The sequence below is a fragment of the Cervus canadensis genome, chromosome 15 (assembly GCF_019320065.1).
Source record: "Cervus canadensis isolate Bull #8, Minnesota chromosome 15, ASM1932006v1, whole genome shotgun sequence".
Lineage (NCBI taxonomy): Eukaryota > Metazoa > Chordata > Mammalia > Artiodactyla > Cervidae > Cervus > Cervus canadensis.
This window is the reverse complement of record NC_057400.1, coordinates 49,139,160-49,154,176: the sequence shown is the minus strand read 5'-3', so window position 1 is coordinate 49,154,176 and position 15,017 is coordinate 49,139,160.

The following is a 15,017-nucleotide window of genomic DNA, read 5'->3' as shown; positions in this document are numbered from 1 at the left end:
GGTTTATTTTTGCAGGAAACTCCCGCAAACATCCTTTGTAGAGCCAAGGCCACGGGGGTCTATCATGGGATCCCAGGCCCACGGAGTGTTTCCTAAGGCACATGAAGGGACCCTAGTCAGAGAGTGAGGCTGGCAGGAAGTCACCTCTGATGAGCCGCTGGCATCCTGCAGACTTTGATGAGATGCGAGGCCCTTAAATGGGCTCTGGATGAAAGAACAGATGAACCTAGAAGTAAAATAAATTAATTAGGATTTTCAATTCTTTTCATGTTAAACCTGGATTTACTTTTTAGTTGTGGTAAGATATATATATAACGTAAAATTTTAAATTTGGATTTTTAGTCGTCTATCTGACATCTGGAGCTGTTTTATTTGTTTGTTTTTCCAAGATGGCCTTAGATGGCTTCCTGTAATGGCTTTGAAAATCACTGAGGCATGGTATTCCTTCTGATATTCTGACTGTGTCAGGGCCCATGAAAGGAGGGCAGGAAACAGTTCAGCTCAGCCCAGACCAGCAGGAAGTGCCCTAGTCTCCTATGAGGGACACGGGAATTACTTCTCAGAATGGGCTGAGCTGTGGTACTCAGAGTGCAAAACCACCACTCAATAACTTAGGCAGATGGCCGCCTTGGTTTATCTGGGAAGGTGAAGTAGAGTTGGAGCCAGGACTCTTTCCCTAACTAGCTGGCTGACCTTGTAAAAGCTGTTGAGTTCCTCTAAATTTCTGTTTCTTATCTTAAAAAAAAAAAGATAACAAATTCCATAGGGACACCAAGAGGACAGTATTTATTCATTCATTCTACAAATGTTGAACAAGCATCTACTAGGTACCATGGAATGGTATCAAATAGTAATAGCTAACATTCCAGAGCACTTTATGTGAAGTATCTCATTTAATTCTGGAAGCCTTATACTGAAAGTACTATTGCACCATTTTACAGACCAGAAAACAGAGGGATAGACAGAAAGATAAAACCACAGATAGCAAACTGCTTTTTTACTTTTAATTTAAAAATTAGAAAATTATATTTTGGTAATTATAGTCATAAAATAATTCAATGATTTTGTGTAAATGAGAAAGCACAAAACAACAAGCTTTGGCACAAGATCATGACCTAGGAAAAATTTTCTTTTACTTCCTCCATTTTATTTCTGTGGATTGTTAGTAACCTACACTGTCCAGCAACAACAACTATAAAAGCAGGTATTTACTGAAGGTTTCCTATGTGTCAGGACATTTTCTAAGCACTTTCCAAGTATTAACTCATATAATGCTCCCAGCAACTCTATGAAGTAGATTATTATCATCCCCATTTTACAGATGAGGAAACTGAGGTAAGCGAGGTTAAATAACTTGCACAAAGTCTTAGAGGTGTTACGTGTTGGATCTGAGACGCTTCCTCAGTCCAGCCCCTGAGACCACACTCCACACCCCTGTGTCACATTGAGTCCTCCCATAGGCTGGTGAGGAAATACCCTGCCCCCCTCCACCCCCAGCTAACTCCCTCTCAATCCCCATCCTACCCTGCGCTGACAGCCCAACAACTTCCTAGTCTTAAAAACCTTTCCTAAAGCCTCTAAAAACTTCCAGTTCAAAGGAAGCCTTCAGTGACTTGTACGCTACTGGATTCAGGTCAGTGCCTTTCTGGCCCCTGTGTGTTAGTATTCTGCCTTCAGTTAACGCCACTGTGATTTAATAAGAGTCCCATGAGGGACCTCCTTGTGCTGGGCTGGCTCCTGGGTGCTCCTTCCCCAGCTGGGTGCTGGCTTCTCCCTCTGTGAAGGAGGCACAGCCCAGCTGTGCCCACCAGCATTAACCTTTTCTTCACGCAGTCATTAGCATTTAAATATAGAATGAACCAATGCCTTGATTTATTCTGTGGAGAAATAAATCTACCAGGACAGGCTCAATATTCCTGGTGCGTTTCCTGCTGTGTCTGACCCTGCAAGGCTCTTGTTTCTGAGAAACAAAAGAGGCAGAAAAATGTGAAAAGCAGCCTAAATGATTTTTCTGAGCTCTGCCTCAAATGCATGGTGGAGTCAAACAGCTCAGACAGCTAGCCCTACCCTAATTGTTATTTGTTATTTGTAATTTCCTGGTCAGGGAAGGATGGCATGTGTGTGTAAGTGCGTGTGTGTGTGTGTGTGTGAGTGCGTGTGTTTGTGTGTCTTTCTTTAATCAAGCTAGATGCACACCCTTTTTCTGCCTTCACAGGACCCTCTAAGCTCACCTCCATTCTAGTCCTGGTGCACATTTAATAATCCTTTTTCTTGTTTCTCTTTCTCTCTAAACCCATGTCAGTGTCCCAGGGACCATTACCAGCTTTCATTTCTCTATCCATAGCCCCTAACATAGCACCTGGCACGTAATGAGTGCTGAATAAATGTTAGCTGGGCGTCCCTCGTGGCTCAGATATAAAGAATCCACCTGCAATGCAGGAGACCCGGGTTTGATCCCTGGGTTGGGAAGATCCCCTGGAGAAGAGCATGGCAACCCACTCCAGTATTCTTGCCTGGAGAATCCCCATGGACAGAGGAGGCTGGCAGGCTCCGGTCCATGGGGTTGCAAAGGGTCGGACATGACTGAGTGACTAAGCACACACACAAATGTTAGCTAAGGAAATAAATGGAAAAAAAAGCTAAAGGCTACAGCAAGAAAGAAATCCATCAAATCCTGAACCTCCAGTGGAAGGAGCATGCTCTTACAAACACATCTGTCTTTGGCCTACGTCGCCAGATGGTTCAGGGTTCATGCAGGTGAGGTTAGTTGGTCACAATCAAGTGTCATTTAAATTTGTGTCTTGACTTTTTTCTTCCGAGCTCCTAGGACTCATAAAGGCTTTTCATTGAACAGAATGGTTAAATGTTGTGTAAAAGACATCTGAAGAATTAACCTCATGCTCTTCCAGAAAGATGACTGAGAGGGAATGAGCCATCACTAAAAGCTCACCTTTATGTAGGTGGGAAGGCTCCACCCCTTTCCTGCCACGCAAGCTCTTTTGAGACTAGGCTGGCTAGGAGCCCAGGCCTGCGATAGCTGGGGGGTCTGCAGGGCAGTTAGCAAGTGCTGTTCTGCACACAGGCTCTTGTTTAGGGGGAACACCAAGCTGAGGGAGGTACTGCTATTAGCATCCTCACTTTACGGAGGAGGAAACTGAGTCATGAAATTAAAACAGGTTGCTCAGGATGGCTCAGCAAGGTAGTGGCAAAGCCAACCTCTGAACCCAGGAGCTTCAGCCCGGAGCCACATCTCTAACCTTGGTTGGTACTGCTTTCCAGTTCATCGCTACCTAAAACACAATGTAACGGAAAGAGTCCTGTTCCAGGGAGGAGGAGACCCAAGTCTTATTCTAGGTTGGTCAAAATTTAGCCATGTGATCTCAGAAAGTTGCCTGCTTTTTGTGGTTTCTTAAAAGGGGATAGAAGATCACTGCTTTACAACCTAAATGTCCATTGACAGCTGAATGGACAAAGAAGATACGGTATATGTATACAGTGAAACATTACTCAGCCATAAAAAGAATGAAATAATGCCATGGCAGGAAGATGGATGGATCTAGAGATTATCACACTAAGTGAACTAAGTCATACAAAGACAAATACCACATGTAGAATCTAAAATACAATACATATGAACTTAATCACACAACAGAAACAGACCCATAGACATAGAAAACAAAGTTATGTTTTCTTAGGTTACCTTAGTTACCAAAGGGAAAAGTGGGGGAGGGGTAAACTGGGAGTACGGGATTAACAGATATGAACTACTATATGTAAAATAAACATGTATTTACCCTATAGTACACAGAACTGTATTCAGTATCTTGTGATAACCTAAAATGGAACAGAGTATGAAAAAGAGTACATATGTGTATATATATATATATACATATATATAACTGATTCACTTTGCTGTATACTTGAAGCATTGTACTTTAATAAAAAAAATGAAAAATGTTTTATTTTTTAAAGAACATTACCACGTTAAAGTCTTTCATAAAGGAAGACCCTCCTTAATTAATTCCACGAGGTCCAGGCTTTGAATGTATTATTTGTAAGAAGAATCATATTTATTGAGTAACAATTACCTTTCTTCCCACTTTTTATTAAGTCAAATCAGATTCTCAGTTTCAGTGAGGATCTGCTTGTCCATTTCACTGAGTTTCCACCTTCTGTTTTCCTGTGTCCCACCACGGATTATTTTTCTTTCTTAGCCTTAGCCACCATTTCCCATGCAATAAGTCTGTTTACTCAGTTTCCTCTGTCTGGGCAGCAGTTTATCTGCCTTATTCTCCTCTATGTCCTCAGGGTCTAACATCTAGCAGCCGCTTGATGAGTTGTTGGGCTCATGAGTAAATTGAATTATTGGTATTGACAAGCCTGTTAGCTGAGGCTGTTGAAGGGTAAGCCATGTAATATGGCTTTAAAGGTATTGAAAATAACTTGAAGCGCTCCATTTTTGCTCTTTAAAAGTCTATAGGCTCTGGGTTTGATATTGCTGGGTGGAATGACCTCCAAGCTCCCATCTGCTTCTGAAATTTCACAACCCAGTGGTTTTCCCTTGTGAAGATGACTGGAGAGATTCACTGCAGACTGAACACTAGGGGGTGTCTTTGTCCCAATTCATGTGAAGTAGGGGACACTCTGGAGCCACCTCCCATACCCGTCTGTCTCCAAGCAGGGTCACCCCGAGGCCCGGGTGATGTAGCATAGCTGTATTCATGGTGGAGAGACGTCCATGGTAGTAGAAGTTCTTTAAAGATCCAAATTAATAGGAAACCTATTAACAAATTAATAGGAAACCTATACCCTTTCCACTCACACACTTTTTTTCCTTCACGTGTAAGTTGAAGGAATTGGAAAAAAGACTCCCTTTATCCTCTCATATATATATGAAAGATGCTTGGATTTATCCCTTTAAGAAACTAAATATTAATATTATGGGACCTCACGAACGTTGTGAAAAAGCCATGTGTACGGTCATAAGGATGGGTGGGCGAAGGCAGGCTGGGCAGAGGGAGAAGCTCAACTCAGATGCAGTTGCCATGGAGGCCTCAGCCAATGGTATGGGATGCTTTGGAGCTGCGAATGGTCCTTCTGAGTCGTCCTTAACTGGGGCTGGGGCCAAGGCTTTGGTCTCTTCATCAGCCAGGCATTGGTCACCAACCACCCTGTGTTAGTCTGTTCAGGCTACTATACCAGAATGCCATAGACTGAGTGGCGTACAAATAGAAATTGATTGATTTCAGTTCTGGAGGCTGGGAAGTTCAAGATCAAGGCACTTGCAGATTGAGTGTCTGGTGAGAGCCCACTTCTTGCTTCACAGACAGAGGCCGTCTTCTCACTGTGTCCTCACATGGCAGAAGGAATAAAATGCTCTGAGGTCTCTTTTATAAGAGCACAGTCTCATTCATGAAGCCTCCACCCTCACGACCTAATCACCTTTCAAAGGCCATGTCTTCAGATGCCATCACATTGGGGTTAGGGTTCCCCCAACACAAATATTCAGTCTCTATCACACCCCCATATCCTTGGCTGAGGCTGCACAATGGATGCAGGCAAGTCCATCAAAGGCCATAGTCCTGGGCCCTTGGCAACTGCGGGGGTGGGTGCAGAGGCCCCTAGTAGGGATCTGGAACTTTCATCTGTCACCATATCCTATAGCATACTTGATTTGTCAGAATGGAATAGAATAGAACAATTTTCCTGGCCAGGACTGTGTTGCGCTCAACAAACGAGGAATCAACCTGAAAACAAAGATGGCTTGGTCCTCCATCTGCCAGACTTCCTGGCAAGGCAGCCAACACAGGAATAATCTGCAGAGGAAGGTTCCTAACCCCCTCTCCCTCTGGCCTCACCTTCTCACTTTCTCTTGTCCTCTTCTCTGTTAGTTTTATTTTCCAGCTAAGCTGCCAGTGGCAGCCTTTGATGGGCATGAGGTCAGAGAAGGAGGTTGAGGGGACAGGGAGGGGCTTGCCCTTCCAGGTTAGGGGGCAGGGAAGGGAGTGGGAGTCCTCTTTCTGGGTCAGGATCTTTTTGCTGACAGAGTGACACATGTGCCCAATTACCTTCCGAGATACAGAACGTAAAACCGAGCTGCCGCTGCTTACCTGCTTCAGCTATGCCTGACTCTGCAGCTGCATGAACTGCACCCCGCCAGGCTCCTCTGTCCACGGAGCTCTCCAGGCAAGAATGCTGGAGTGGGTTGCCATAGTGGGCACCAAACGTTCTATCTTCTGAAAGAGTGGAATTTTGATCTTATAGATTAGAGGGTATATCCCTGAGATCATGTGTCAGCAGAGGAGGTGTGTCCTGGGCTTATTTATTTTTGTCTTTGAAGAGCAATGAATCACCCTAAAGAAGTAAACGGAAATTCAATTCTAGGTAGTTCTGTTGCTGCGGCTGCTAAGGAGCTTCAGTCATGTCCGACTCTGTGCAACCCAAAAGGACTGTAGCCCACCAGGCTCCTCTGTCCATGAGATTCTCCTTGTGGGTTGCCATGCCTTCCTCCAGGGGATCTTCCCAGCCCAGGGAGAGAACCTGCATCTCTTACATCTCCTGCATTGGCACCACCAGCGCAACCTGAGAAGCTCAGGGGGGTTGAGACTGTGCTTCACTTAGTGAGTCTACTTTCTGACCTCGTGGGAAGCGTGGTCCCTCTAGGTGTCCACTTGCGTCTTTAGCTCTTTGACTAGTGAGTGTGCATGTTTCACACTGGATTGCAAAGGAAATTTATATTTTCTAATTTTTTTTCATAAAATATACCAGTACTTCGGATTCCAGGTAACAGCTTTCGAATGGATCTACTATTCTAATGTTTTATTGGAAATGGAGTGATCTATAACATGAATTACCCCTTTGATAATTATGGCTTCTTGTGGCTTCAAGGAGGCTTGAGAAAACCTCTAGATCCACGAGGCCGTGGTCATAAAGACAGCCTCCCCAGCCCTACCCTGTTCACATATGAGCCAGGGCTCCTAACCTTCCTTCACCCTTACTCTCCCCTTAGGGCAGGTAGCACTAGTGGTCAAGAGTCGTCCTGCCAATGTGGGAGACACAATAGACTCAGGTTCAATCCCTGGGTCGGGAAGATCCCATGGAGGAGGAAATGGCAACCCACTCCAGTATTCTTGCCCGGAGAATCTCACAGACAGAGGAGCCTGGTGGGCTACAGTCCATGGGATTGCAGAGAGTCGGACATGATGGAGTGAGCACAAATGCACTCACCCCTCAGCTTGTGGGAAGGTGGGACCCCTTAAGAGCCTGGGAGTTCAGAAGACAAGGAAGAGGGGCTGACAGAAGTGTGAACAGCCTGGGCCATCAAGCCGGGGTTGTGGAGCCCATCTCTGTTGGCGGGGGGGGTGCTGGGGAACTCTGGTTCCCACACCACCAAGCCCGGTGCTGAAGACACGGACTCAGGCATTGCAGGAAGCCTGGCCTGGAGTCCTGGTTTAATTACTTACCCAGCCTGTTCTTGCCAAGCATGATTTAATCTCCAGGTACCTCAGGCTTGTTTTGTTTTTGTTTTCTTCTTTTGTTTCTTTTTAACTGAGTAAAACAGTGTGATATTAGCAGGGTCCTAGGTTATTATGAAAACTCACTGAGACAATGAGAGGAATGTAAGCTTCGTGAGGACAGGGGCATGCGTTTCATCACGGGGCTATAGTCCCCGTGCTCACGTCATTGCTCTTGGTCCTGAAATAGTTGACCGATCACAGCACACAGCCTGGATTACAGCCAGCGCATATAGCAACACAGCTGCTGTTACTCTGCTGGGAATGTCTCCCTCCAGCCTGCTGCTTCCAGATCTGAATGTGTGCCAGGCATTCTTGTGCACACTCACGGGAGGGCCCAGGCGCAGTCACCCCTCGCACTTGGTCGAGAATTGACGGGCTGGGTTCCTCCGATGACTCAGCAGATGGCAGACCTGTGAGACCGTGGGATTGAGGAGGCAGGTTCCAGTGCTCTGTTGCCTGCAGAGGGGTGCAGGTCAGGGTGCCAAGCTGAAGGATTTCAAAGGGCGGGAATCCTGGAATGCTTGAAGAGTGGCTGTTAGGTGCTGGAGAAGAGGGTGGTGGTTGGGGGGGAGGGCGGGAGGGGGATGGCAGGGAGCCAAAAGACATTATGTGCTGAGTTTGTTTTAGGAAATTTGCCAGGAAAGCAAAGTCCTTTTTCCCTCTTCTGTATTCTTCTCTCTCCCAGAACGGAGCCTACTGAGGAGATCTGCTTGCATATTAGAGACCTCACAGACCCCCAGGCAGGATGGAAGCAGACTCAGGTTGACAGTCGGTTCCAGTGCAGAAAATTCTTGAATTCTTGAATAAATCGGAGGGTCTCCAATTGGTTTCCAATTGCAAACTGGAGGCCAAAGAGCTTTCACCTCCTTGACGTGCTAGGAAGTGCTCTAGTAGGGGCAGAACTTCACTTGAAGAGACGGCCATGCACCAGCTGGTCCAGAGGTTGGCTGAGTTTTAAGGAACATCTTGAGAGGGGCCATCAAAGTGTTCATATTTTCTCCCAGCCATGTTCCTAAGGGCACTCTGGCCACATGTCCTGGGAAAGACACTTATAAAATGAGCACAGAAGGGCACAGGAAGATGTGCAACACTAGGGGTGTTAAGGAAGCCCAGAAAGGGAAGTCTTTTCTTAAGTAGCCCTCAAAGACTGATTGTGCTGGTGGGAGGGGTCCTTGCCTGGGCGAGCAGTGACTGGGCCATGTTACGTTGTGGGGGTGGATGGGAAGATGACAGATCCTTCTACAGCAGCCGAGGGCTGAGCTGGTCCCCTGGGGGACGGGGAGTGCTGGGAACAGGGCAGTTGGCAGGACTGTGGGTGCCCAGCAGCCTCCTGGCTGCCAGAAGGACCCTGAACCTCAGCCGCCCTGCCTGGATATAACCTTGGCTACTGTCAGAACCGGAGCTACCTGTATAAAGACACTTCTGGATTACATGACTTTTGAAATTTGGGGACTTACTCTAATGGATCTCAGCATGGGGGTCTTCTCCCACCTAATGAGGAAGAGAGAGGAGGAGTGTGAGGAGCCAGCCAGATGGCTCCAATGTTAATGGACCAAACACAGTACATAAGATAGAACCTTGCCTTGTTAGAGTGGCAAACCGATTTACCCCTGGTGGCTCAGACGGTAAAGAATCCATCTGCAATGCAGGAGACCAGGGTTTGATCCCTGGGTCAGGAAGATGCCCTGGAGAAGGGAATGGCAACCCACTCCAGAGGAGCCTGGTGGGCTACAGTCCACGGAGTCGCAGAGTCAGACACGACTAACAGACTAACACACCCAAAGAGCAGCCAGGTCATTCCCACTGCCTCCATCCCCTCTCCCCGTCCTCAGTAAGAATGCGAGGAATTGTTGCCAAAGGACTGGAAGGAAAGAAACATAAACACCAGGTATTGACCTGATACAGTGGGCATCCGGCATGCTGTCCAGATGTTGTGTTTCTCTAGAGCGTTGCAGTTCTTTTCACAGATCATAAACTGTTTGATTAGCTTCAAAAAACATGCCAGCATGTCCCAATTATCCTCAATAAGGAAAAGGTGGAGGGGATTAAACATTGCCTAAGAGAAGTTAAAAGGTAATTCCTAAACCCAATCTAGGCAAGTGGTTTTCACCAAACTCACCTGGCATCACTCCATCGGGGGGAATGGTCAGAAAACGGCTGTGGTGTCCCTGCCCAGTGAGGGCTTGAGGGCCCCAAGGGGACTCAGATGACTTACTGCAGGTGGGGGTGGACAAAGGCCAAAGGTAGTGAACAGAGGAGCATGTCCGCTCAATCAGGAGATGCCCACTGGGCTGGCAGGAGATCCTGACTCTCCAGGGCTGCTCTGCTGCTCTGGGCCACCTCTGGAAGGTCATTCCTGGTCCCTGGGCCTCGCTTTCCCCTCCCCTCCCCACACCGTCTTAAAAAATGTAACTCCTAATACGCCTCTGGAAGTTCATTCCCAGTCCCTGGGCCTCCTCCACCCCACACCACCACCCCCCTTAAAAAATGTGACTCCTAATACCCGCCCCCATCTCAATAAGGAGCTAAAACCCGAGAAATGTTAAAAAGTGTTAAGGCCTTAGAGAAGGTTTCCATGGAGGGGCAGTGGCCCCAGCAGCAGAAGGTGCACAAGTCTTTGTGTTTCACACCAAAGGCAAGGGCATGAAAGTCGCATCCGACTCTTTTCGACCCCATGGACTGTAGCCCACTAGGCTCCTCTGTCCATGGGATTCTCCAGGCAAGAATACTGGAGAGATAGCCGTGCTCTCCTGTGGGGGATCTTCCTGACCCAGGGTTCGAACCTATGTCTCTTATGTCTCCTGCATTGGTGGATGGGATCTTTACCAGGACCACCACCTGGGAAGCCCTGGTTCTGCACTAGCAGATACAACATGTCTCTGCCCTACATCTCCTGCAACAGAATTCCCCTGCTTCCCAAGGATACCAAGGCAAAGAAATATCTACAAACTCTGATTCCTTTCAAAGAGTGCCAGGAATTTTGAACATGGGGTAATTTATCTTCTAGGAACTAAAGTTTTTTTTTGTTATTTGTCTCTGTACCATGCAGCTATTTATATTAGGTTTGGTTTGACAGCTGATTCTGGCTTTATCTAAATGTGTCTTCCCCTACAGGCAGGGTGGACTTGCCCCTGAGTTAATCACTCATCACCTGCTGTGTGCCCAGACCTCAGAGAGGGAGGAGCAAGAGAGACTTAGCACTCACTCTGGGTCTCCGCAAAGCAGTGGATAATGATGCCAGATTCTTGTTGATAATTATGCTTAGCCAGAGAATTCCCCAAATTCATTGTCACATCTTGTTACAGAGACGTGCCTGCTCCAGAGGGGCCCCCTCCAGGCGCATCTCTGGGGAGCAGGCAAACAAAGGCAGAAACCAGGGAGCCAAAGTCATTACTGGAACCAAAGTGACAGGACGGAGGGACTGTGAAGAAATGATATGCACAATTAGCAGCCTGGCAAGTCTACAGACTTAAGTCACTCGTTGAGATTTCCCCTAATACGCTGATGGGGGCTTTGTAGCAAACTTTCGCTTCCTATCCATCTTAGGAGTGACAAAAATAGAGCACTGAGGTTGATTGACAGCACCTCGTAGGGCCCATTTATCCATCCCAAGCTTGCGTGAGAAGGGGAGGCAAAATGCCTTTAGTACAGCAGTGGTCCCGGCCTCTTGTCAAGACTCCAGCCATCTTTCTCTCTGGTCTGAAAAGTGCTTTGGCTCCAGCACCAGGAGGTCAGTGGGAGAGACCAAGTGAAGGTCAGGCTACTTTCTCTTTCTTCTTTCTTTTTTGTTAGTCACGGTTAGTGGCTGGATTTTTAAAGAGATCCAAAAGCATGAAGTGGGAGACTTGAATATTCTGATTTGCATATTCATGTCAAACCTGTGTTGCCAGCACTTGGTTATTTCAAAGGCTTGTTGCCAAGAGCCCAGCTTTGAAAGGGGGCGCCTGGGGCCTCTGTGAGAGGCTAAGGAAGGACAGCACCCTGCCCTTCCCTCTGCTTCTCTCTGCTGCTTCTCCGGTCCTCCCCGGGATGAAATGAAAGACACCATCTCCAAGGAGCAGACTTCCCCTGTCCACGCTCCTTTCTTCCTAAAGACACGTAAGCACGTGAGCTGGGGGCGCCAGAGAGGCACAGGACTTTGGAGATGGCGGGTGTTTTTCTTGTATGCCTTGTAGAGTTTTTGATCACCATCATTGGCTGTTTTCTGTGTTATTCTGGGTTATCCTGTGAGTGTTAGTCACTCAATCGTGTCTGACTCTTTGTGACCCCATGGACTGTAGCCGGTCAGGCTCCTCTGTCCATGGGATTCTGCAGGCAAGAATGCTGGAGTGGGTAGCCTTTCCCTTCTCCAGGGATCTTCCCAACCCAGGGATCGAACCCAGGTCTCCCATATTGCAGGTGGGTTCTTTACCATCTGAGCCACAAGGGAAGCCCTAGAAGCTTCTGGGTTATCCTAGAAGCTAGCAATAGTGGGGCTGGGAGAAAGATAGTTTTCCATCCAACAGAGGGAATCTGTTCTTTATGGTGTTCTCACAGCACAAAACCACCGCATATCGGGTTTAGATAGTCTACAAGGAGGAATTCTTCAGCAGGAAAAGCTATGAAATGAAGAAGTGAGTTCGTCTTGAAACGGTAGATTTTAATCCGTTGGAAGCGATATTTCTCAAGGGTAGAGAGATTGTATTCCTTCTCAATCAGCTCAAACAGGGTCCTTCCCGGGAATCTCAGGGATTTTATGAGTATCTGGCGCCCCCTGGTGGCCAAGTGGCAGTACTGGCCTTGCATGGTTCGTTCCTGACCAACATGGGGCACAGGTGTGAGGAGTCAGGAGGCGAATCTCAATATGTCTCCATTTGTTCCCTGGGGCCAGAGGTGTTGCGGGGAGGAGTAGAGGTAGGGATGGGGCTGGCTTCAATAAGTGGCTTGTCCAGTCGCCTGACCTGGAAGCCACAGTGTCCTGCACACCACTTGGACAAAGGACTGACTGTATCCTTACTGAGAATCAACATGAGGGGACCAGGTCTGTGCAGTGGAATGATGCTGACTTTGGGAATTAAAGAGACTAGAGCTCAACTCCTAACTTCTTGGACTAAGCCCTTAATCTTTTGGATGGAGTCACTTTCAAAATGGTGATAGGAATAAATGCCAACGAAGTGCCTGCTGCCTCTCGGTAAACCCCTTTGCCTCATGCCTGTCCCTCATCCCAAATTTGAAACAGCTCCCTGGGTCAATTCACTTGACACACAGCTCTGTGGGCTGGCTTCATGCATATACTATTTCTTTATAAAAATGTTATAAAGGTTTGTGGGTTTTTAATTTGGTTTTTTGCTGCTTTGTGTGTTAGCCTCTCAGTCGTGTCCAGCTCTTTCCACCCCATTGCCTGGAGCCTGCCAGGCTCCTCTGTCCATGGAGTTCTCCAGGCAAGAATACTGGAGTGGATTTCCATTCCTTTCTCCAGGAAATCTTCCCGACCCAGGGATTGAACCCAGGTTCCTGCATGGCAGGCAGATTCTTTACCATCCGAGCCACCAGGTTTGCTGCTTTCATTGATTTTTAAAAGTAGTTTTGAGACATTCCTGATGGTCTAGCAGTTAAGACTCTGCACTCCCCATGCAGGGGCCCGGGTTCCATCCCTGGTCAGGAAACTGCTGCTGCTGCTGCTAAGTCGCTTCAGGCGTGTCCGACTCTGTGCGACCTCATAGACAGCAGCCCACCAGGCTCCGCCGTCCCTGGGATTCTCCAGGCAAAAGTCCTGGAGTGGGTTGCCATTACTTTCTCCGGTCAGGAAACTAGGCCCCACTAAAGATTTCCCCCTGCCAACCCCACTGCAACAAAGGTCCCGCTTGCTGCAGCCTAATAAATAAATATTAAAGAAAAAAAAAAAAGCCTACTCCCTGGTTCTCTCATCCCTGGTTCTCCCCTTTCCCTAACCTCTTTCCTAAACCCTCATTTAAAAGTCCGTCTCCCTTAAATTTGACCCTAAAATAGCTCATGCGACAATTTCCATCTGAGATGTGGCCATTGTACTTAGACAATTATGAGACACAGCTGAGCCTTCAAGCGTGCCCTGCCTGTTGGCCAGTGAGGAAATCCATTAAGGGCTGTCATGGAGGCACCAGGAGCTCCAGACAGCAAACTCTCGTCTTGCTGATGTGTTTCTTCCAGCTTCACTAGAAGTCGTGAATAGATTTTCCTAGTGACCCACTTTAATGTAATATCAGAATATCTTCAAAACAAATCTCAAGTCTTTTTCGCTTCTAGTTTTCCTCCTATCATCATTCATTTGGGACAGCTTTTCTGTCACAGAGGAGTTGGGATTTAATCTCAAACACTCTTCTGCCTTCCATTTTCACTATGGAGGAAAGAAAGAGAGATTACTGATAGCCTAGATAGGCGAGATGAGAGTGGGACTCTTTACAGACTGCACAGACTAGCTTGTCTGACTGTGGCCTTAACTACTTGAAAGAGGACTAAAGTAGAACACATGATTAGGTCAATGTGAAAACTTGTCACGTGTGTGGAAAGGGGTGAGGTGGAGACACACAAGTATCTGCTGTTGCAGGCCAGTCAGAGGTGTATGTGCGTGTGTGTATGCAGTGTCCTTGGGCATGAGAGCCAACCTCTCCCAAATCTCTAGTTTTCTCATCTGTAAAATGAGGCATCATAATAGCACCTACCATAATGTTGAGATTATATCTGATCATGCGTTATAGTCCATGGTCACATAAAAAGTGTTTAATAAACAGTGTGTCTACTATTTTTAATGGACTATCTACTATTATTCATTCACTTTCTTTCTACTTTAACTGATTCTGGGTTCATCTGGTACCTTTTGGGAACTTCCTTGGCAATTTACAGAAGTACGGGTGATCTTAACTCCACTTCCTGCTGAAACGGAAGTGCAATTGTTATTTTAACCTTCTAGGGGCTTCCCAGGTGGCTCAGTGGTAAAGACTCTGCTTGCCATGCAGGAGACATGAGAGACACTGGTTCGATCCCTGTGTTGGTAAGATCCCCTGGAGAAGAAATGTCAACCCACTCTAGTACTCTTGCCTGGAGAATCCCTTGGATAGAGGAGCCTGGAGGGCTAGTCCTTGGGGTCACAAAGAGTCAAACATGACTTAGTGACTCAACAACAACAAGGGATGAAATACAGAGAGAGGTCTGTATTTCTGCAACGGGTCATTCTGCCAGCTCCCAGCTTGGCTCTGAAACCAGAAGATGCTCAGGAAATGCTTGTCACATTAACTGGAGCCAATACAATGCTTACTAGGAAATACGCCAAGTGCAGGCACCCCCTCATATACCCTCTGTCTAGCGTAAGGCTTCTGGGAGGAGTGTCCCAAGTGGGGTTCCCTTGGTTTGTTCTTAGTTTGGGTTTAAATGGATATTTGTAACCAAGACCTTTAAGTCATGTCCCCTAAATGATGTTTCTCTTGTCCTTTAAAAAAGGACAGGACCTCCTGATCATGTTACATAGCCCACCTCCACCTTGTTTTT